Source organism: Cupressus sempervirens, chromosome 2 (assembly GCF_028749045.1).
Source record: "Cupressus sempervirens isolate cs-2001-9-10 chromosome 2, ASM2874904v1, whole genome shotgun sequence".
Classification (NCBI taxonomy): domain Eukaryota; kingdom Viridiplantae; phylum Streptophyta; class Pinopsida; order Cupressales; family Cupressaceae; genus Cupressus; species Cupressus sempervirens.
In genome coordinates, this window is record NC_143119.1 from 469,898,459 (window position 1) to 469,923,839 (window position 25,381).

A 25,381-nucleotide genomic window follows, 5' to 3' on the forward strand; every position below is an offset into this window, starting at 1 on the left:
ACTTGCAAGAGGAAGACCACAACCAATCAGGAGAAATGAGAGCTCTATCCAGTCTAACCTGAATACAATCCTTGCCTATGCATTTATTGGACCAAGTGAAGTCACCTCCCATTAGGTCCAGATCTAAAAAATCCAATCCATTGATGAAGTTAGAAAGGTCATGCTTGTTATCCCAGTCCTGAGGCAGACCACCCTTCTTCTCCTTGTCCAGAAGAGGGGTATTGAAGTCTCCCGTAATGATTCCTTTCTTCATGTTGCTATTTTGTACCAGCCCTTCTACTCTAGACCAATAAGACTTTCTATCTCTCTTGTTATTGGGAGCATGTATATTGAGCAAAAACCAAAATTCATTGGAATGGATATGGAACACTTTACAAAAAGGAATGTTACCTACATTGAAGATTGATTCCACCCTGAAAATTTTGGTCTTGAATAATGTCAACAGACCCCCAGAGGCTCCATCAGAGTTCGATGCCTCCCCACTCATTAGGTTACTGAACTTAATAATTCTCAATCAATCCTTTTTCATTTTTGTTTCTTGGATCATCAAAATGTCAGGTCTCTAGTCTCTAATCAAATTCCTAATAATTTCCTATTTATGGGCACCATTTAGGCCCCTAATGTTCCTTGAGATGATCTTCATTTTTTATTCTAAGGAAAATCCTTCAGAGTGCCGTAGACGAATCTCTAATTTTTTTCTTCCTAGGTGTCTCTCCCTTCTTTTCAAACTTCAAGGATCTAGAAGCCTTGTGACCATTCTTTGGGGTGCTAAGAAGATCTATCCTTTGGTCCAGATCTTTCACCAAGTCCTTCTTTTTTCCTGTTCTAGTTGCTCCTCTGGTGGAAACCAAGTTTTCCTCTAGGTCCTGAAAAACAATAATTTCCTTATTTTTTCTTTCCTTTTCCTCCTCTATGGAACCCAGTTCAGGCTCTTCCTCATTGGGGAAATTGTCCATCCCAAACTCTTGAAAACCTTTCTGCGAGGCAGCCTTACCTTCTACTTCTCCAAGCATGAGAATCCTTTCCTCAACCTGGTCATCCTCAATCTGAGGCATCTAAAGATAAAGAGGAACTCGGTCCTAACTTGACTAACTCCCCTTCTTTTCTTGCCATGCCCTGAGGCTCTTGGTTAGTCATCTTTGGAGCATCTGGTGCTTTCTGGATCGTTGGAGAAAGGAACTTCTAGCCCTGTTTAGTGGGCTTCTTTTTCCAAACTTTCTTCACCCTCATTTGAGAAGAAGAAGGAGGATTCTTCTTCTTAGCAGTCTTAGCTTTCGAGCACTAAAAAGCCTTATGACCTATTTTAAGACAATGAAAACACCCAAAAGGGACACTCTCATAGTCCATTTGTTGGATATGAGTGCCAAGTTTGGACTGAAAACATACCACTTTAGGCATATCATCTCCTTCCCTTACACCTCTGCAGATCCTCGCATAGGTTAGCTTACTCTTAGAAGCAGTAATAAGGTCGATGGAGAGAAGCTCTCTGAAAGAGCTGGCCACTCCCTTAAAGAAATCCTCATTCTAGAACTCCAATCGCAACTCAGGGAGTCTCACCCATACTGGAGTTTGCTGAGAGAAGGATTCGTTTAAGTCCTGTTTAGATGACCATTTTTGAAGCACCAGGGTGGCCCTCCCAAAGCTCTAGGGGCCTTCACATAGAATTTCAGCCATGTCCTCTTGACAGGTGAACTCAAAAGAGAGAAAACCCTTAGCCATTGCAGTGTCACTGACCTAACCTTTCAAGCTAATTTTTCAAAGTGTAGGCCCAAACCACATCAATATTTGGTCTCGGGCCAATAAACTTCCTGACAAGCGTTGAGGCCATAGAGGCAATATAGTGATCAACAATCTTGTTTGGAATAGTAATCGTGCAAGAACCCTTTTCCAGACCTGACACAACCTTAACCGGAGGGAAAGAGGACTTACCAGATGGCTTGACACCAAAGAGTGAGGCCCATTTCATTGGGAGATTCCCTGGTATGTCCTTACATGGGTCCCCATCCCCTGACTCCTCTCCACTGCTTGCCTAGATCCCCTCCTGCATGCCTGGTGTCTAAGATCCGCTTCCCTATGACTTCCCGCCCATCTCTAGATTTGAATTTTAAACATGCTCTCCCATTGCTAACAACTTATCTTATGATATAATGTTATGTTCATTAGTGGCCTTGGGTTTGACATTTTTTGAATCCTTGACTCTTTTATCCCAATAGTGGATCATAGAGTGTGATCTAAAATGTTGATGATAAAAGCATATACACAATTAAATCCAGAAACCAATTTATATGTTGAAATGGATTGTGGAAATATGATCACGTTAAGTCCTTGGGTTTGTCAAAAATTTGTTCAGCCTATTAATTCATTTTATCTATTACCTCTTTTGTTGTTTTCAGTGGGGGCTCATGCAATTCTATAGGTTATCTATTTTATTCTACAAACTAATCTTCTTTAGTACACTTTTCATCTTCATTACCCTTATTAAGTTTAGAGTCAACTTTATTAGTTTCTTTCTCCACAAGGTTTACATTTAATGGTTGCAAATTTTCATCTTCAATTTCTACAAAATTTGAGTCACTAGTGGCTTTCTTAATAACTTAATCTATATTATCCATGGTGAGATCAACTTCATCTCTGGTATTATGTTCACTCAATTCTCCAACCAATTCATTGACTGTGAATGTGTCATCCACATGTGATGGTCTAGCTTCATCATATATCCAAGGCAAGTCAATGTTAAAGATTATTTTCTAGATTTCCAACTATTTATTCATTATCTTTCTTTTTAAGATAAAAAAACAACAAAATTTTCATGCTTTTGCATTTGAATTTGTCCTTACGCTTGTCCATAGATACCTATGCACCATTTGTTGACATCGATGGAATTATGTTCTTAAATATTTTCATTCTTAATTTTTTTCATGTTGGGATGTTGATTCTCATTTGACTTTTAATATATCAAGTAATTCATCAAGGATATTTTTCTTAATGTAACAAAGGTATCTTTTGAGCTTATAGATATGTGATGCAAATGTATCTTTAGTAATATTCTTGTCATCACCTTATAGTCTAGAAAATCTAGTACTACTGATGGTTCCGATAAATCCACGATCTCTTATACTTTTTGCAATTTTGATGGCTATCTAGGGTAACTTAATTTTTTTCTATCTATTATTCTTCCCCAAATCATTAACTTCTTTTTTAGAATCAAGTCTTTCTTCATCAACTTTGGACATATTTTATCTTTTTCTATAGGTGAAGCCTTAGTTTGGTTTCTAGTCCTCCTCTTCTGACATGTCTTTGGTGGTTGTGGTTTTGTAGTTTCAACAGTCTTCGCTCTTTATGTCTATGGTTGAGTTACCTCAACTTTATTTTCAATAGTATGTTTATCTCCCTTTTTCTCCTCAACTTCCACATTTTCCTCAGTTTCTATGTGTTCACCTATAGTAGGTAATAAAGGAACTTCTATTCTCTTACATTTCTTCTTGGTACATATAGTAGAGATTTATTTTTCTCTTCTATATTAGAGCTACTTCCTTCACCACTTCCATATTTCTCTTCAAGTTTCATCATCATTATCTTTGCTCTCTTTTCTATCGTAGGCTTCTTAATATCCAAGTTTATTCTTTTATAGGCTTCCTCAAATATTCCAAACCTCTTAGCATTTTTTTTCTTAGGTAGGCTTAATATGCAATCTTTATTCATAATCAATACATTCGCTTCTACCTGTTATCACTTTAATGGAATTGATGAAGTCCTAAGTTCTACTATTTGTGTCATGCATTTGTTAGTATCTACTAGAAAAAAAATTGTGTCTCTATACTTCTCAAAAATATGTGAAGATATCTTAAACCTTTTATGCATCCCCACATGGAGGTCTTTGAAGTATCCCTACCTGATGGTATTAAAATCATCTCCTAATTGTTCAATATACTCATCCATTTGATACAATCTATTACTATTCCATACAACATATCCTATGCTAGGAGATAAAGTTTTTACATAAAAGAACATGCATACCAATAATGACCCATACTTCATCTCTTACTTCCTATTAGGAAAAATTCTCTTTAGATTCATCATTAGTTATGACATCTTCATATCTACTAGGTTGTATCTCTTTCCCAATTTCACAAACTTGTAGGTTATATGAATTGCACCTCCAGACACACTATTCACCTAAATAGATTAAATGACTTTATATCTAATGATCATTGAGGCAAACTTCAACTCTTGGTTTGTAATATCATTAATGATCATGGCTCAATTATCTTGTCTTGACTTGATCAATTCTTTAACTGCATCCCTGGAAATAGTTCTTATAGTACATTGTTCCCCATCTGATGATAGTCTTGTGACCACGTGGATAAATTCCTTCATGATTTTTAGAGGTTTTTATCATTCCATCTAGATAGATTGGTCAAGATAATGACTCAAAATGTGCCAAATCCATTCCTCATTACAAACATTGTGTAAGTTAATGAAATGAGCTGAACCCTTAATTTTTAGGTGTTTGAACTTTTCTTTCATTTCTCCATCTTTGCACATCTTCAAATATTTCATTTTGATGTTTACATCTCCCAATTCAATCAAATTATAATGGATAAATTTCCTCATGTCTTATGTCGACATTACTTAGTGAGGAATTGATGATAGGCCTCCCAATTTGTCAATTTATATAACCTTTAAAGGATAGAGCTTGTACTTAGGCTTGAACTTCTGAGCGGTATTGATCAAGATAGGGGTGTTAGTCTTAGCTTCTATTGTGATTATGTAAGCCTCTTACCTTCAAACTTCAAATTTTTATAGTGTTCATTTCTTAGCTCGATTATCACTTGACTAAGGTTTACAATGTATTCAATTGAATCCTTCAAAAATTCTTCTTGACTAGTGATCCATACAATAGATAGAAATAGGCTCTTAAGTTCAACTCAAACAAGCTCTTAATTTCAACTCAAATAATCACTCTTTGAAAGTGTACAAAACATTAAATTCTATTAGTTGATATAACTTCTTTACCAATAATTCCTTTCATATCGTCAATAAAAATATTTACCAATGTCATGTTTCATACTAATAGTTGTTTCTATTAACTAATACATGCATAACTTTAAATGATAAAATAATGACACCTAGATTCATTCAAATTTCTGAATTAGTCTATCAAAATTAGCTTTAATGCATCCATCTATGTTGATAGATAATAAAGTTCATATGTATAAGGGATCGATGGATACAATAATTAACTTTTAATTTCCTAAGAAAAACTTACTTTCTTAGTTGAATGATGAATCCCCTAAACTAGAGGATGGAGGATTACTTGATTCACTAGTTTTCTCTTTCCTCAACCAAACTTTTTTTTTATCATTCTTAACTTGTTCATGATCAACAATTATTTTCCCTTTCTTATCTTAATTGCTAAAGAATTGGTATTTGTAATTGTGTGCATGATGTCCAAACTTGTGACATACGTAGAATACCATTCTAGTTTCTCTCCAAGGTCCATAATTTCCTCTTGGAGTTTCTAATTTGAAATTTCCTACCATGTGTCAAAAATTTCCACAAACAATGCACATAGTAGGAATATTACCTTCTCTCCTTAGTATGTTTACTAGTTTGTATCGTATACTTGTCAGTGATACACCTGTTTAACTATTCTCATTTATTCAAGTACTTTAGTCATTCTTTGGCCTTGAATCTCTTGTTATCTTTAAAATTTGGGCACCTCTTCTTATAGGGCATTATTGTTTTCCATCAAACATGCAATAGCTGCACCAACTTCTTCTGAATTGACACTTCCCTCTAATAATTGTTCAATGCTATCTAGGTTTATCTTTAACTATTTCGACAATTGCTCTCTTTTGGAAAATGAGACCTTCATCTTATCTTTTAGATCTTCTATCTATTCATGTGTTGCTTCCAAGGAATCTTCCAATTGTCTTTCTTTTCTATACCTTTCCATCTTCCCAAATCTACTCCTAAGTTTTTAAATTTCCCTAAAAAGTAGTGAGCTTTGATACCACTTGTTGGAAAGATAAAATTGATTTAGGAGGGGAGGGGGGTGTACGATTCATCATTTTACCCCAAATAAAATTAGTTGAAGTTAAAATTATTTATCTTATATTATAAACTTTATTCAAATGAATGAATTTCTAAAAGTGAATAATCTAATGTATTTTGAATTGAATATTCCTCAAACCAACATTAATGTCACAAAAATGTTAATCAATTATTATATATAATTATTAAAGTAAATAAAATAAAATGAAAGAACCATTATAGGATTATAAAAAAAAAAAACTTAATAACTACAATAAATTATGAATTTAAATGTATATGTGGAGAAGATTGATAGGAAAAGGATCAGTTAGAGCCTTGACATTTTTTGTCAGCAAGAAGCATTCACATGAGGAAATGGCTCTTTCTTAGAACCCCACATACCTTCATGGTATGAAATATGTATCTCATGACATGAAAAAGACACATCCCTAGCTAGGACACTTTGAGGTGTACATTGTACCCCAAGTAGGACACACATTGCGTGCCCCTTCTTCAATGCGTGATGCCCAACTAGAGAGCTAGAGAACTTAACTATGCCCTCTCAAGTGCCCTTTGTAACTTATTCCACTTCCTCGTACTATTATTTCTCTTTTCTTCTTCTTCCATGAGTGAGATCCCTTTTCTCAAGTTTTTGAACATAATGACATATAATCTTTGAAGGGGTGGCTTCCAAAACATCACACCTTTTTGAAATGATTACTCTTTAATAAATATAATATTAAATCAAAAGATTACAATGTGATTTACTTTTATCTTCCCCTGTAATTTAGCTATTTTCCTCAACAACTTTATATATATCTGCATCACAACTAAAAAAATATGTGGTCAATAACAAAATGCAAAAAGTTTGAGTATTTATGCTTCATCAAATAAATCATGTTGTTTTGGTTCTTAGATCTCTTTTACCTTTAGGTATTTATTAGAAAACAATTCCAAATTTCCATTCATTATTATGATTGTATATATATACTTCAAGATTTAGATTTAAAAGTTTCATCTTTTGTTGACATAATATTTATCTAGTGAGTGATTTAAATTTTAATTTGGTTCAACAATAATGATTTATTATAATAAATTTAGAGACGTGTTTATTTTTCTAAAACTTTGAAGAATAACTTCTCATTTATAATCATGAAGGATATTCAATACAATATAAAATATTAAAGTTATTGAGGGAGATTTTCTTGTAAAATTGTTTCTATAGAAAAACATTTATACATAGCTTTTCAATGTATAAGTAGTTTGATTTTTATAAGTTGTCCCTCCTTGTGTAATTTTCCACATATCCCCATGCTTCCTCCTAATTTATTCTAACTACTTTATATATCTTATAGTTATAAAATAGAATTTTGGACCTCTAAGTTATAGGTCCATAATGTAATGTATATTAAACTTATGTGACTAATTTTACTATCACAATAGTGTTATGATCTAATTTAATTAATTAATCAATTCAATAGAGACTTTAGTCACATGAAACAATACTAAGTGATATTACTTCAATATATAGATGAAATATTTTAATGCTTTTTTTAGGGTAATGACTTTTGTGATGTTCAATCTAAATTGTATAAATGAAACTTGTTTAAGAATTTTCTATAATAATATATCAAATTAAGATTTTGAGAGTTCATTTTAATCTAGACATAGTTTTCTCTTATAAATATGGATGTCAAAGTTTAACTAAGGTTTAAGCATTTGCAATCTTCTCGAGCTTGCTATAATATAAAAATATGTTTTTAACTAGAAAGGATAGAGTGTTGATACACTTTTGAATATTATTTTTTCAATGATTTTAATTATCAAAAGTGTGAACAATAAAACTTATGTACTGGTAGCATTAAAACTTGTGACAATATTTAAATTTATCTTTTCTAACATATTGAGCTTCTTCAGAGTTTGGAAGAATTTTCAAGATAAGACTTCCTCTTTCCAACCTTCTATGTTAATAATTCTTGTGATCTACGATAAAATTTAAATAGTAATTCATTAATATAATTGCATGAGAAATTAAGGGTTTTAATTTTAATGTCATATCTAGAGGAAAGGCTTTAAGAAGACTTAGTTTCATTATATTCTTGATTTTTTTATAACTATTATTAACGTGTTTTAACGAAAATATTTATTTATATCATCAATATTTAACAATGATAAATTTTCATCAAACTCTAAATACAAAGATATACTATTGAAATCATGTACAAAATATCTCTAAAAAATAATATATTATTGCCTTTTTAATACTCTTCTCAAGCATGTGAATAAAATGAAGTTACAAATAGAAAACATAAATAATAAAGCACAATTTTTAGATGATATTAAAACTGTTTGAAATTTCAAGTAGACATGCACCCAAATGGGAAATAATATGTGGTCTACGTAAACTATAGAAATGCCACCTTATGGTTTCTGGACCATGTCATTAAAAAAAATCAATAGATACTCTCACAATAGAAGATCCTATTTCAAGCAAGGTTTAAAATAGGTGTCTAAATCAAGCAATTAGAAATTATCCCTTACTTTAAATTAATATGCGTAATTTAATGATTTATTTTAAATTAATTTTGTGAATTTAGTTGGTGTCTGACATATCTACAATAGAAACATAGTATTGGACAAGAGAGAAGCATACAAGTAATCAAAGAAAGTTATCTACTACGAATGCATTTTTTATTTGACCATTGTTTCAACCATTTCCAATATGTTTGAAACTAGAACAATCATTAATGTCAACTTGGAGATAAGATGACCTATGTACAATGAATTGGTGCTCATTGTAGTGCCTACCCTCGTTCACATCTTCTCTGGACATATTATTGCTATTATTATCAGACTTTGATGGATTAGTACTATGTAGATGGATTAGTGGTATTGTTTTGACACTATCAGACATTATGTTATGGATTCAGTTATTATATGATGAGATCATTTAGACTTTACATTTCATGTATGTATGATGATCATTATATTGTTTTTAGTTATTGTTGATGATTAGCTAGATGGTTATTATTTCATGAGTTTTATTATGGATACTTACCCCATACTTGCATGTGTATGGTGTGCGTGTTTTCTTATTGTATGGCGTTTCTGATGTGGTTAAGGAAGGGAGTCGTAGTCACCTACTTAGTCGGGATCTACACGATGCACCACTTCCTGCCATTGCCTGTTTAGCTTAGCACTATATATATACATAGCATGTACATGCATGGCTTTTCTGCAGGTTGTAGGTACCGGGTATCGACTTCCCTGAATTGCCAGGATGAGCGTACCCTATTATACTATCTCAATGATAAGAGAGGGGAGATAAATTCTCAAGTCCAAATCCCAAACCCTAAAACCATTTGTCCTAGTGAGTTGGGACAAGTATCAGAGTTGAGCACCCATTGAATGTGCCGGATGACATATTTCGTGATTTTTAATCTTTTAGACTGATTTTGTGTGAATTGTCCTATGATGGGTTTTCATATTTTGTTAAGAAGGTCTATGGTGAATTTTCTATTAATTAAGTCTTAACAAATAGATTTAATTAATAAATTAATTATTTGAGAAAATTAAATATCATGATTTTTGATATTTTGATTATAATTAAGGTGAAATTAATTGAGAAATAAAAAAAAATTTGAGAATTAAAATAAATAATAATTATAAAATACCAATAAATTAATAGACAAATAATAATAATAAAAGTTATAAAAATTAAAATAAAAGTTATTAAATTAAAATGGGAGTTATAAATGGAAATTAGTTAAAAATAATTGGAATTATAAACTTGCTTGGAAATTAATGCAGTTCCCCATTTTTCATGTGTCAACAACACGGGGATTAGTGCATCAATTGAGCACATGGTGTCTACAACCCTAGGGCTTATCAAAAAGGTTGGAAATAGGTCCATGCTTAGTTGGCGATTTCTTCCAGCTAGTTGTAGAAGCATTCTAGGGTTATCCTGAGAGCTCTTTATATTCGGGCATTCCTTAGAAGCTTGGACATAGCGTGGAGAGCGTGGGTAGCGTGGATAGCGTGGTGAACAATTGAAGCATTGGAGGATTCGAGAACTCTGAAGAAGGGAGCTTGAACTGCAGGTTTTCTGAGGAAGAGCGAATTAGCATCAGAATTCGGGTAGATTCTTATGATTTTACTTGTGCTATTTTTGCATCACGCATTCCCTGTCTTCTTCTTGTCTTCCTTATGTCTTCTGAGAAATTTCATGTTTCTATTGCATACATTCTCAATATAGGCAAATAAGGTAATTTGAGAATTTTATATGCATAGATCTGATAAGATAATGGGGCTAGGGTTTAAACTCATGACCAAAAATCCATTAGATTATTGGATAAATTTGGGGGTTAAAAGTCTATAGGAAAAATTCTGAGAATTAAAATATATTGTGTATATATGATTTTATTGAAATCTGCATACATAAATATTGTATATATACATTATTTACACAAATACTATGATACAAATTTGTATATATATATATACATATATATATATATACATATATATATACATACATATATATATATACATACATATATATATACATACATACATATATATATATATATATACATATATATATATACATACATACATACATATATATATATACATACATACATACATATATATATATATATATATATATATATATATATATATATATATATATATATGTATTTAATTGGTGAATCGATTATCGAATCGAAGTAGAGATTCATGTTAATATCGCATGAGGAAGTTTATACAAAAATTATTTAAAATCGCATTGGGGAAGAACATATATATGAATGCACAGTGGGACGGACTGTACCCCACGTGCTTTATTGGGTGCGGAGTGCCTGCTATCGCAGGTACTGCGACGTCAGCAGGTACTACGTACCCGCTGCCGCTGCAGGCCTGTGACCGCAGAACCCTGCGTGCCGCGGCCGGGGTCATTTCAGTGATGGCTGACGACGTGTATAATTTTGATTTTGTTTTAAAATTTGATAATAAATTTTGAAATTAATATTTGGTTTTTATAAAATGAAAAAAAATAAAATTATATATTATATATGTATGTATGTATATATTTAAATATGAATATATATATGTATATATGTAATATATATATATATATATATATATATATATATATATATATATATATATATATATATATATATATATATATATATATATATATATATGTTATTAAAGGATTTAAAATTGTTGATAAAAGATTTATGAATTCATCTTTTATAATAATGAATAGTTCTGTAATTTTATAACTTTATCTGTTAAGAATTAATTAATAGTTAAGATTATAAAATGTATAAAGTATGTGGGAATTTAAAGTTGGTGGAAACATTTTTTTTTATGTTATAATCGGAGATTAAAGTTAGAGAGAACTTTTTATCCTTCCAAAAATAGCACATGAAGAGAAAAAAAAAAAACATACAATATGTCCCTTTAAACTTGGAACCATGAACTGAGACTTGGCATTTGAATTTAAATTTGAAACTTAGCAAAACCAAAACATGTGTCTACATTGTGTATTCCTTATGTTAATGTTTTGGGATTTTGGGTTGACTAGTGTTGACCAGTATAGGACGTCTACCAGAGGCTTGGGGGTTATGCGATTGTGATGTCATGATGATGTTTTATTTCTCGATCTTTATAAACCCAACCATGATTATGTGATGGAATGCTCTATGTATTGGTTGTGAATACTGATTGTTATAGTTGAAATTCTTATGTTTGAGATACTTGACTTAACCATTATTTTTGGTCATCGATCAGTTATCCTTGGACATATTCTAGTCGCCATGATGGGACTAATATGTGGATTTATTCTTGATGATGTCATGTTGTGACATGTATGACTTAACCATTTTGGAGTCTTCGATCAGTATGACTTTGAGATATTCTTGGTTGCTATTGAGAACCAATGGATATGGTGATTTATTTTGAGATATATTTTGGTTATTGAAAACCAATGGAAACTTTGATTATCAGTGATATTTCAGTTGCCAATAGAGAGCTGTTGTAGTCATGATTTTCTATGGAAATTGCTCATGGAGATTTGATGCTTTTATGCATATTTGATGATTTAATCATGGATATTTGTTGATTCTTATTATGGATATTTGATGATTTTGTGGACTTTCTTTATGATTATGATACCATGAGCATTAGGGTAGGATATTTGCATGTAGTGTCAGGAAGTGGCTTGCAATGGGGGCCGGGGCCCTAAGAGGCTGCCAGGATAACTCATTGTAAGTTGGTTTAATAAGTGATAACATTCACACTTAGTACTAATAGAATGAACCTAAAAAGATAAGAGTTTTGGTTCTCGCCCATGCCTTGAGTGCTTGTATAGGCTAGGATGGGAGTACAGAGAACGCATGGTTGCGACCTTGCATTCCATAGTATGCCTTGTTAGTATGAAAGGATACTAGTGGCCGCATGAGATCTGTATGGACCCGTGGAGTTTAGCTAACCGCCAGGGTAACTTGTACGAGATAAATGCGATGACACTTTCCCGCTTGCATAGTAGGTTCCTACATGTCATTGTGTGCCTCTGGGAAGTAGATGTCTATTTTGTGATTGGAACCTTTGAGTTAGTATACTTTTAGGATTCCTGGACTTTAGAGTCGTGTGCTATGTGGTTTTGATAGCCTGTTTGGGACTTGAGATTATCTCCTCAGCACGGTGGGAGTGGACCACTTAGGTACCACGCGGTCGGATGGTAGTGTATTTTCCACTCTTATCATTTGAGATTCATTGAGACATTGTGGTTGATGCATCCTTCGTGATGGTGGCTATGTATCCTTTCATTGATGATTAGCATATGTTAGATGATGATATCTTATGCTTATATCTACATGTTAGATTACTTTCTACATATGATGTTATATTTATTAGGAGTGACGTTCCTACTATGTTAATACCGATGATCTCTTCGGTGATATGGGATGTTACGCACGGAGGGATGGCTAGGGCCCACGATGGTCTAATGATGCTATTAACGGTTGGGAGGAACCGTGCACTTAGATTATTTTTTTGATCTTTATGATGGATGTACATGACTTTTATGATGATGTATCATGAGTATCATGTGATTATCTTTACCTTGATGTATCATGGATTAGAATAGGATGATGTATCTTATTCTACATATGTATATACTTTTAAGCCTTCAGACCCTGTGACATGTACAGTGGATGAATGAGCAGTTGGAAATGTAATAATTGAACATTGGACTTATCATTATTATTTCATGTGGATGTTGTAATCATGTATGTAATTCACGTTAAGGGATCTTAAAGAATGTAATCTGTTGTATATGTTATGTTTACTCTTTAGATGGACATTGCTATTGCTTCTGTTATTACGAATAAGTTATATGTGGTATTTACTTTCATGGAAAAAAAAATAAAAATGTTACCAAACTTAGTGAAAATTCTAAGTTAATTCTTTGGATCCCTTGGCGAGGAATTACACTCATTTTGATGTGGGATCTTTGAAGACGGTGTGGGTAGGATCACAACATGATTTTGAAGTCTCATATTCCATTCTTATTAGTTGCTAGTACCTTACCATCCAAAGAAAAGTCAAAGGAAGATATGGTAATTGAGTTTTTATGCTAATATAGATTAAACCAAAAAATTAGATTGAAGATGACAGTTGAATGTTATAGTTGTAAGTACCCTACGAGACATATTCAAAAAATGTTAAGGTAGAGCCAAGCTAACTCTTAGCATTAAAGTTTTAGTTTTGATTCATAGGTATTATTGTTTAGAAGGATTCCTAATAATGGATCTTTTCCAATATTAAAATCAATGAACAAATTCATTATTGAGACCATGACCCATTATTTCATGATGATTTCTATATTAGGAAAATGGTATGCTTTACTCACCTTCAATTTGGCAAATTTAGACCTTTCACATGTCACTAGTTTGGTCACAAATTAAATGGTTACCTCAAGTTATATGGTTGAATTCAATAGAATTACTTAATAAGTCAAATCCATCATAATGAGTGGGATTGAATCATCTCAAAATTAGAATGTCATAAAATGTATTGGATGGAATATTAAACTATCATGAAAGCAACCATGTGCAATATATTACAAAGTATTTTAGCCAAGATAAATCTATAGGAATGAGAGATTATAATCCTCTTTATGGTGCATGTGCTACATATGAATATGATCTAATGCTTTAGAGACGCAACCATTGACTCAAACATTTTAACCTACAAAATTTGTGAATGGTTTAGATTTATGCATAATAAAGGATAGAGATTTCTAAGAGAGTGAAAAATAGATTTGAATTTATATTTATAAATATACAAAATGTTTATATTATATTAAATCATAAAGAAGATTAGGGGTTTATAGGTAGTAATTCAGTTATGTAGATACAATTTTTCAAGTGAAATTTTGGCATAAATAGTTAGTTATCAAGTAATTTAAAATATAACATATGATTGTCAATATATATATATATATATATATATATATATATATATATTTGAGATAAATTACCAATAATACTAGAATATGGATTGTATGAATGCTAAGATACATATAAATATATAAAAATGAATTCTTTTAAGAATAATAAATATAAAAGATCATAGAAAAAAGATTTTTTCAAGAGAGGAAAGCTTGATTCTTAGACTCTAATACCATATGTAATTCACCATTTTACTCCAAATAAAATTATTTTTTTGTATTACAATAGATCAAACAACATAAACCAACAAAGTGTTTAACATATTTTCAAAATACACTAACCAACCACCATAAGTATAAACAATTACAAAATTGGGGGAGGTGACCTATCGAGTATAAAGGCTAGTTCTAGCTACTAATATTTTATTTTTTTCATGAGTGTTTTATACATTAGGATTATACAATTAAAAAAGGCATATGTCTTTAATGTTAGATTGTTTGTTTTAAGATCCATGATACTTGCCACCCTGGTGATAAGTGAGATCTAAGAAGCTTGCAAGAGAGGCTCTATCAATTGTCCCACTTAAAATGCTCCTTCCTACAAAAATATTCTTGTCCCAATCCTTGAGTTCTCCAGTACTATTGCCAAAATATAGATGACATTTCTCCATAAGACTACTAAGATCCTCATTCTTTGTTTGGTTGAGGAATCTTTGGTACTTTTCAATGAATTGAGAGACCTTCACATCAATTTTGTGAATCAATAGAGCTCCATCATGCATGAGATTCATTAGTCTTCTTTTTGGGATATCTAGGCAAATAGAAACCTATGACATTATGTAAAAAAAAGAAAGTTTAAGATTAAAATTAGTAGGACATCTTTATCATGTAGAAAAATCTCCCTGTTCCTGTCTTTCCAAAGAAGCCATAGAATTCCACTAGTTAGCACAAACCAAATTATATTCTTAGACAAATCAAAGGATTCAACATAACTAGCAAGAATCTCACAATCTCACTCCATGACAAACCAAGATTGTTATTCCTTCAATAGGGAGACCAAAGAAAATAAACCAAATCTTTTTAGCATAAATGCATTCAAAAAACCCATGCTCGAAATTCTAAGGCTTATTACATAAACCACAAATCACAAGTTCAACATTAATGAAAGATAGAACATAACAATTGCAAGCTTTTTAATAAACAAAAGCCATCTAAAGTGGATATTTTTGAGTTCAAAAGGGCCTTTCTAGAAATAGTCAAAAAAGATATGTTAGTTTGAGAAAGGACAAGCAAATTGCAGCAATTAGACACATGTGTGTGTGTAGAGAAATCAATAGATCTATTTTGTAGATGCATCATTAAAAAGAGTACCATCATTCCATTTAACAAATCTTCCATATGTATCATTATCGAGGACCTTGTCAACATTAATGAAAGATAGAACATAACCAATTGTAAGCTTTTCAATCAACACAAGCCATCTAAAATAGATTTTTTTGGGTTGACAAGGGCCTTTCTAGAAATAGTAAAAAAAGAAATGTCATTTTGAGCAAGGAAAACCAAACCCTTAACACTTAGTCAACCCTCTCACCAATAATCACTTTAGATAATACAATATATGTTTTCTTTTGAGAACTTTGAATGCCATATTTGGTAGAAATCTCATCCCACAAACCTAGGTTATTGTTGACCAACATATCACTAAACACATAAATACCTTTATTTTTCCATTTTTTAGCAAAACAACTTTGTGTTAAGGACATAAGCTTATTATTAAGGTACAACCCTCATTAGAAAAATACAATTAGTCGAGATTAGTATTATTTATTTTATATTATAAACTTTTATACAAATTTATGTATTTCTAAAAGTAAATAATCTAATGTAGTTTAAATTGAATATTCCTTCAAACCAACACTTATGTCACAAACATGTTAATCAATTATTATTTATAATTATTAAAGTATAAACAATATAATGAAAGAACCATTGTATTATTATAAATAACTTAATAAATATAATATAAAATGAATTTATATGTATCTATGGAGAACTTGTTGTTCATTGAAGAAGATTGACAAGTAACAGATCAATTAGAGTCTTGGATTTTTTTGCAAGCAAGAAGCATTCACAAGAGGAAATGGTTCTTTTTCAGAACCCCACATAACTTCATGGTATGAAACACATGTCTCATGACATCAAAAAGGCACATCCCTGGCCAAGATACTCATAGATGTACATTGTACCCCAAGTTGGACACACAATGTGTATCCCTTCTTCAATGCCTAATGCCCATCCAGATTACTTAATGATGTCCTATGATGTGCCCTTTGTAATTTATTCCACTTCCTTGTACTATTATTTTTCTTTTATTATTTTTCCATGAGTTATCTCCATTTTCTGAAGTTTTTGAACATAATGACTTATATATTCTTTGAAGGGGTGGTTTCCAAAACATCACACCTTTTTGAAATGATTACTCTTTAATAAATATAATAGTATTTCATTAAATCAAAGGATTACAATATCCTTTATTTTTATCTTTCCTTTTAATTCTTGAAAGATTATTATAAACTTCTCTTTCTTGGAGAAAAAGTCACATAATATGGGGGTGGGTGAAACAAAACTATTAATCAATTCACCTAATCAAACTTTGTTCATAAATTGATTAACTTTTAGCTTGCTATCGTGTAAAACAATTTACTTATTTGCAAAAATGTAAAATAGTAAAGTAATAACCATAAAAATCATACATGCACACATAGTCCATGATTTTTGGCCTCACAAAAACCCTTGGTTTGAGGAAACGCAGTAGAAAGGTTTTCTAGTTAGGATCTATATTTGTCACCTTCTAAGTGACTCACCTTGTTAAAAGTGAGTGATATATTGTTAGATATATCTAACAGTCTTGTTGGAGACTACCTTGCTAAGGGGTTTTATCCCACTTTTACAATGTTCATTTTGTTAAGGGATTTATAATCAATCATGTTAAGAGCTACCTTGTTAAAATATTTTACATACACTTGTTGAAACTCTTAGAAAAATAACAAGATAAAATTGAACTGTATTTGCCTTCTCCAAAAGATGTTTAGATTCGTTATGCTTTTTCTTTACTCATTCAATCCTTGTGTAGCTTCTTTATGATTAGATCTATGATTACTCCTTGATTCTGCATCATCCCATTCATTCCACATTCTCATCACTTGTTCCTCATGTTGCTTGCCTCTTTTTAATCTCTTCTTACCTTTGCATGGAAAACCTAATTAGGGTTTTGGAAACTTCCACAACTTCCTCTAGAGTCCTTCTCTCTCTTGAACTTTCCAAATTATTTGATCGCGTTGATTGCATCTAATAATTTTTTTTATTTTTTGAGGTGTGAAGTAATTTTTTTTATTCATCAAAACCTTCCTTAAGTTGTTCACTAGATTCATTTCCAAATCTCCATAAATTATTTTGTCAGGTACATTACCCTATGTACATCATTTCTCTTTTAGTCCATATTTATTGAATCTTACTACATTGTGATGACACATCAATTTATAAAAAATTTCTATACTGTAACATGTTCTACTAATTGATCAATTGGTGAGTTCACCTGTTCTTCTATTCTCCTATTTACCAATAACCTCAAGTTTATTGATAGCAAGCCGTACGACCTTTGTACCAGTTAGTCCACTATCTTGTGTACTAATAACACTTTAGTTCACTGGTTAACTTCTCTTTCCCCTATTTGTCATGTTTTCCAATAATGCTCAGTTTATCTATTTACTTCCTTTTATTGATAAGGTATCTCTGTTTACATATCAGTCTAACTCTTCAATAATGACTTTATATGTACAATGATTTGTCACCAATGACAACCATATTAAATCAAAATCATCATGAATAGCCTCAATATGATTTTCAAATCAACACTAGACACTTGGAAAGATCATGGAGCCTCATGACTTCAATAGATTTGGATCCCAAAAATGCATAATTATTATTGATTTTATTTCAATAGACTTATGCTTGAGACTTTGGAAATTAAAATAGGATCAAGCCAATCAGTTGTTGTAAGGAAACTCAGGTGCGGAAACAACTTCCTACACTAATCCCTTAAGGAAATTATTGTGTGAATTCCTATTATATCCTTACAATTTCAGGTTTGATATTATGTAAACAATAATATTGCAGTCAACCATGGATATAGAAAATAGATAGAGAAAGAAAACACATAAACACAAAGATATGTTGGTGGGGAAAAACCTTTTGGTAAAACAACCCCACCCCTCCAAAACCTACACATATCTTCAACACGAAAGGTTACAATACACTTGCAATGCGAGTTCTTTTAGGAGAACAACAATAGGGAAGACCAATCCAGTAGCAACATACCATACCAACAATACACTTTCTCACTCTCAAAACTGCAACCCTAAAAATGCTTATATCATGTGCTTTCCCTTTTAGGGCAACTTCCAAAGAACAACCATATTAGAGTTTTACCATTTTTTGAAAAAATAGCATGAGTTGGGGACTCGAGTGTACAGTACTCAATGATCAATTGCCACATGTCTTCATGTCTTCACATGTCATCGAATCTTCCAAAGAGAGCTCTCACGTGTTATAGGAATCCATCATAACCGTTTCAACCATGATCTCCTTTTACACAATTCAAGATGCATACACATACAAGTAGAGTGACACATCAACATGCCAACTAGACATGTAAACTCACACTTAATTACATTATTTGCAAAAAATATATTTACAAAACAAATAATAAGAATAGGAATTATCCAAGGTTGAGACACCTTATTCCTAACATTTGTTAGGACATGAGTTTGGTAAAGCACAATATTTGACACTTAAAGGGTATGACTTAAAACTATGTGACTACTTTCAACAAGTAAACTACATATTTGAAGATACTATTTAATGGTTTAAATGCATTAATTCTATGACCTTGACTTCCACACCTAGTCAATTTCTACTTAGGGTTTTAGTAGATAGATTGTCAAGAAAATTAAGAAAATTACTACCAAATATAATTATGATCACTATCATTGTTAGAGAATAGATAATGCATTAGTACTTCCCAAATTTATCAACCATGGTAATGCATTGACTTGACTCTTGCATAGTGTGCATGCCTTTTGTTGAAGAAAATCTCATTGATAAGAGCATTACATGAGTGTATATTAACATTTTATTCATCATGCCTTATTTAACATTGAGATATTGCTCTATTGATCACACAACATTGTTGCATAATGTGAATTTACATTTCTTATTTATTTCAAATCCACACGTGTGAATATTATTGAAAATGAACAAGTGTATCATGACATTGTAACCATGATGTTTCCATGAATGTATTGCATGGAATGAAAATTTATTTGGAAGTTGTTAAAATCTCTACACACTCCATATTTCATAGTAAGTTGATTGAAGTTGTAATTGCCTCTAGATGAAGATTGGTAATTTAATTAAGGAATGTTGATGTTTGTCCTTGCATGATTGTTTGAGGGTTGTTTTTGTATAAGTGAATGAGTAAAGTAATGATGGTTTGAGATTGAATATGTATTTACTTAGTCTTTTGATGAAAGTTCAAGTGATTATATATATTGAGACATGGTGAATATAATCATTTCCATGAATGTGACATTTGAGTTGAGCAATCTAGCAAAGAAATAAAGTGCAATATTTGAAAGACTTGAAACCCTTGTATTTGATTCTCACATAGTGTTATTATCAAATTGCACTAATGTTATGTCCAATTCACAAAATGAGTTATCATACATGACTAGGAATGGAAGTCTCAAAGCTTACCAATACATTTTTTTGAAAGTTTGAGATTCTTTTGTAAATATTAGAGTTATTATATGGTAATGAAAGCACTGAGCTATATATATATATATATATATATATATATAATAGAGTTCAATGTGTATCATGTTAAATTATTATTTATGTGGTTAGAATGTATTGAGTTTTTTCCATGAAATTTTCAGATCACACTCAATGATCTCTTGTATAGTATTGATGATGGATTACAAAGTGCAATCCATAAACTGGATGAAAAAATATAACACAATCTACCTGACTTTTTAAAAATAATCTCTATAAATTGTATAATTTGATATGATTAATCTTGTTGAATTTATGAACATTTTATGTTGTTAGATCAAATATCCTTAACCAATAAAAGAATATAAAATAAAATATGAGAATATATTTTATAATAAATATGAACATTTATAAATAACTTGATTATCATATTATTTTTATAAATGGTTTAAATAAAATGAAGTAATTGTTTCAATTGTATTTGAAAACAATTAATAATAATGGATATGAAGACACAAATAAAATAGATATTGGAGATGTGTGGCATGGATTCCCACTTGTTAGCACTAATAGCTTGCAGGTGAAGGACAAAAGGTGGTGTATAGTTGAAGTGCACAAACATCAAAATCTTGAAAGGAGATCACCTATTTCTCTCTTCATTTACCTAGTTCGACAAGTCTCTCATCTGTACACACACTCAACTACAATGCCCTAATAGTCATCATGGGCAATGCAGATATGCATATACCCCACTACAATACTGAAATAGTCATCTTGCTTTACTAGGCCTTTTGCATAGCTTGATGTGCATTTTCATGTTCATGTTCAGTGTAGAGGATCCACTTTGGAAAAACACTTGCACTTCTTTAAGAAAACATCTTATTTTCAATAGAGAGGGGGAAATGGTTATATGTTAAAGTGATATATTTATGTTGTTTTCTCGTTATGGACAATGTTCAAAACAATCTGTGGAACTCAACTTTATGCTCACATGTTCTAATTGTCCACAAGTTTTCTAAACCCATTTTTGGAACTACTCTCTACAAATTAACATACTTGATAAATCTACCAAAAAAAATATTGCAAATGCCCAATTGCCACTACTAACACATGCATTTCAGTGAAAATATTTCAATCTCACCATTTTTTATCTCATAATTTATAGAATTTTTCATGTATGAAACAATAACTTCAAATTTCATATCATCATTTTTTTAATATTAATTTTATATTATTTTATTTCACATCACTGATTCCCCCCCCCCACCTCTATACAGATTTTCCATGTACGAAACAATGTAGCTAAGGTTGAATAATCATTCTCCCTATTTTTAATTTCTGAAAATATTCACAATCATGATAACAAATATCTTAACAGTCTTCTCCTTATTAGCCTAGCTTTTAACTTTATAATATCCTTATCGATGTCTCAACATTATTATCAATATTTCATTTAAACGTTTAAACGTTTTTTTAATAATAATAAGACAAAAAGGTCATTAGATATAAATTCACAAGTTTCATAAATCGCTTATTTCTTTTTCAAATGCTGGCATTGCTCATTGCTCAACTTTCTTTTGATTCACGTATTTTAACGCTCACACTCCTGATTCGATTTCCACTGGACTTCCATACTGATCACTGTATTCTATATTATTGTTATTGCTTCAAGGATGGAACCAGTCTGGAAGGCAAAGAAGAAAGATACATTTGTAACTACAAAACGCAATGGTAGCAAAATAAAGAAGAAAGATGCTTGGACTATAGCAATAGCTTACTTCTTTGATCTTATTAACCCGTATTTTCATTATCATGACAGACATTGATGCTGTAGCATTGCTTTTCAACTTTGAAAAATCTACACGTGAGTTTTTAGAGCTCTTACCTTTAGGGTATCTTGAATTCTTTGTTACACAGCCTACAGTATTCACTTCTGCAACCATTTTCTTCCTATTCTTGGCCAATATTCTCCTTTCTTGTCTTTTAAGATTTGATATGTTTTTAGAGGTTCTTGAATTCTTTGTTACACAGCCTACAATACTCACTTTTGCAACCATTTTATTCCTATTCTCGGGCAATATTTTCATTTCTTGTTTTTTAAGATTTGACATGCCTTTTATAGGAACTGAGTTATTACCCAACCTATCAACACTTGTCTACTTTAACATTTGGACTTAAATCCTATGGCCATAGTTGTTGCAGGGGCAGTCTTATCTGATGAACCTAATGCTATTCTACAGCCCTGATTAATTGTATTTCTAGCTGAAGCACTGCAATTGCCCATTGTCCAGATCAGTTTATAGTTGCCAAAGAGAATGGTAGAAATCGGCCGTTGCCAAGCAAGATAAAGAAGAAAGATGGGCTTATAGTTAACAAAGAGAATGGTAGAAAATGCCCATTGTCAAGCAATTATGTTGCTCCAAAGGAGGAAAACATGTTGTTAGACAATTGCAGTGCTTCAGCTAGAAATACAATTAATCAGGGTTGTAGAGTAGCATCAGGTTCATCAGATAAGACTGCTCCTGCAACAACTATGGCCATAGGAGTTAAGTCCCAATGTAAAAGTAGAGAACTGTTGATGGGGAAGGAAAAGAAGAAAGATACATTTGTAATTACAAAAGGGAATGGTAGAAATTGCCCATTGTCCAACAAGCAAGATCGGTTAATAGTTGCCAAAGAGAATGGTAGAAATTGGCCATTTTCAAGCAAGATAAAGAAGAAAGATGGGTTATAGTTGACAAAGAGAATGGTAGAAAATGCCCATTATCAAGCAATTATGTTGCTTCAAAGGAGGAAAATACTTTGTCAGACAATTGCAGTGCTTCAGCTAGAAATACAATTAATCAAGGCTATAGAGTAGCATCAGATTCATCAGATAAGATTGCCCCTGCAACAACTATGGCCATAGGAGTTAAATCCTAGTATAAAAGTAGACAACGTTGATGGGGTTGGGTAATAACTCAGTTCCTATTAAAAACATGTCGAATCTTTAAAAAAAAGGGGAATATTGGCCAAGAATAGGAATAAAATGGTTGTAGAAGTGAATACTGTACGTTGTGTAACAAAGAATTCAAGATCCTCTAAACGTATATCGAATCTTAAAAGATTTTTTGGGGAATATTGGCCGAGAATAGGAAGAAAATGGTTGCAGAAGTGAATACTGTAGGCTATGTAACAAAGAATTCAAGATACCCTAAAGGTAAGAGCTCTAAAACCTCACGTGTAGATTCTCCAAGGTTGAAAAGGAATGCCGCAGCATCAATTTCTGCCAGGATAATGAAAAAACAGGTTAATGAGATCAAAGAAGTAAGCTATTGTTATAGTCCAAGTTTATTGAGTGATTCAACTATTATAGATGATGATGACAATTTTGAGTTTGACCTTATCAATTCTGAAGCGAGTGAAGGAGAATCTCTAGGTTTAAATTTGCTTCCTGATGGAATTCTGACGATAAAATTGACTACAATACCTGTTTTTACAGTAGAAGAATCTGAAAGGGTTATTATAGGAGCATTTAATAGTTTTGATGGATCCAGACTCAACCCAATGGAAGAGGCTTTTTTGATTCTCAATAGTGCAACCATAGATACACATGCCATTGAATTTTGTTCTAACCCAAGTTTGCCAAGTGGCTCAAATACACACGTCATAGACTCTTGTTCTAATCCAAGTTTGCAAAGTGGCTCAATTGCACATGTCATAGAATCTTGTTCTAATTCAAGTTTGCAGGGTGGCTCAACTAGTTCAACTAATATAGATGATAGAATCAAGTTTGATTTTTTCAATTCTAAAATGAGTGAGCAAGAATCTCTAGATTTGAATTTGCTTCTAGATGGACTTCTACGAGAGAAATTGACTATGACTCCTATTTCTACACTAGAGAAATCTGACTGGAATATAGCTGGAGGATTTTTAAGTTTTGATGGATCAAGGCTGAGTCTGATTGAAGAGGCCTCTTTAATTCTAAATGACCCTTTAATAGACAGTTATGCCATAGAATCATGTTCTCATCCATGTTTGCTGAGTGTTTCAGCAGCTACAAGGGATGACTCTCTCAATGTGAATTGGTTAACCAATTCAGAGAAGCAGATTATTATTCCCATTTTTACACCAGAGGAATCTGAGAGAGTTATTGCTAGTGGATTTCATTGCTTTGATGGCTCAAAGCTCAATCCTATTCAAGAAGCTTTCCTTATTCTCAATGACCCAATTGCAAGTGAAGACAATTTAATTGAACAATTGATGGGTTTGAATTTGTTAGCTTATTCAAAGAGATATGTTATTGATCTTGTTTCTACATCAGAAATTTTTGAGAGGGTTACTCTCAATGAATTTCATAGCTTTGATGGTTCGAAGCTCAACCCAATCCAAGAGGCTTTCCTTATTCTCAACGACCCTATTGCAAGTGAACACAATTTACTCGAATAATAAATACTAGGTTTGGATTATATATGACTGAAATATCAATATTTACTAGTCTAATTTAGTGGCCTAATACAGGGTACAGGTGCTTCATAAAGAACTTGGAAGATTTTCAGAATTAAGTAATGTCATCAAAAGGTAAAAAATAAGAAAAGTTTCTAAATTATTTTTGGAATATGTACTGATATTGCTTTTAAATATTTGTGAAATAAAATACAGTATAAATATAAATTATTCTCAGCTTCCAACTGCACAAAATGATTAAAAGGACTCTCTAGCAGGTGCAACAATCTTTCAGGGCCCTATCATTTGGTTCCTCTGAAGATCTTCTTCTAATCAGCAGCTGCTCTTCGAATTCAGGAAAGTAGCTCTTCTTTGCAGTTTTAAAATTTATAAGAGTGCATGAAACCACATTGAACAAATAATCCTAGTGGTTGCTGCCAACATGTCAATTAAGTATAGGAATATCTAAGGGCAATAGTGAAAAGTTGATGGATTTCTGACCTATTTCTATCTTGCATTGATTTTCTTGAGGATGTCTAGAAAGAACATGCCTAACTTAATTTGGCTTAACTCTATGTCTTACTCTCTCTTCAAGTACGTAATGCTTCTTTTAACATTTTAATA